Source organism: Myotis davidii, unplaced genomic scaffold, assembly GCF_000327345.1.
Source record: "Myotis davidii unplaced genomic scaffold, ASM32734v1 scaffold111, whole genome shotgun sequence".
In the NCBI taxonomy this organism is placed as follows: domain Eukaryota; kingdom Metazoa; phylum Chordata; class Mammalia; order Chiroptera; family Vespertilionidae; genus Myotis; species Myotis davidii.
In genome coordinates, this window is record NW_006284347.1 from 249,923 (window position 1) to 250,747 (window position 825).

Consider the following 825-nt stretch of genomic DNA (forward strand, 5'->3'; position numbering starts at 1 on the left):
TAATTTAGAGGTGTACTAAATGTCAATGAAATAGCATGAGCAGACAAATTAAAATAAAACATAAAACCATAAATGTGAGCCAACCTACGAAATCCGTTCATAATTATGTAGCTAATTATTCATTCTCTGAGCTCTCCGCTCACCATCCACAGAACAGGGACTCCCCTAACTTCACTAACAAGATTCCGCCCTTTTGGCCTTTGCCTACAAAATCGCACCCCGAGTTAGGCAATTCCCTGGACGGGAATCGACCCAACTTCACAGAGAAAGAACTGAGGACCGGAAGTGACATACAGCGTTTTTGCAGGAGTGGTTCTGTGGGATCCCTCCTGAGTGCAGAGAAGGAGTCAAGTGAGACCCAGAGGTGTGGAGTGACTTGTTCTGTCTACACGTCCTGCCCCTGGTGGTGCAGACCCTGGGCTCCGGGTCCTAAACTTGCCTCTCTTGCCCGCCTGCTACCAGAGCAGAAGGACGGACGGGGGGTGCTTTCTAAAATGTAAAGCACCCAGCACACCGTCAGCTGCTCTTCTGTTGGTTTATTTGCTATGCGGACTCTGGGAAGCCCAGTCTTCCCCAGTATCTTTGAGGCCTCCTGTGATTTGACCCCAACCTACCTGCTTGACCAGCTTCCATAATATAATCACTGGCCTTTCCCAACACACGGTAGGCTCTCGCTCAGCTGTGGGCAAACTACAGCCCGTTCGGCTGTTCTATCCGGCCCGCGGAGCCGAAAGAGCGGAGGGTTCTCTTGCTCTCCCCTCCGCTCCTTCACCAGCAGCAGTGTTAACATGTATTAGTTCACACCAACACTCCATCCATGCTTTT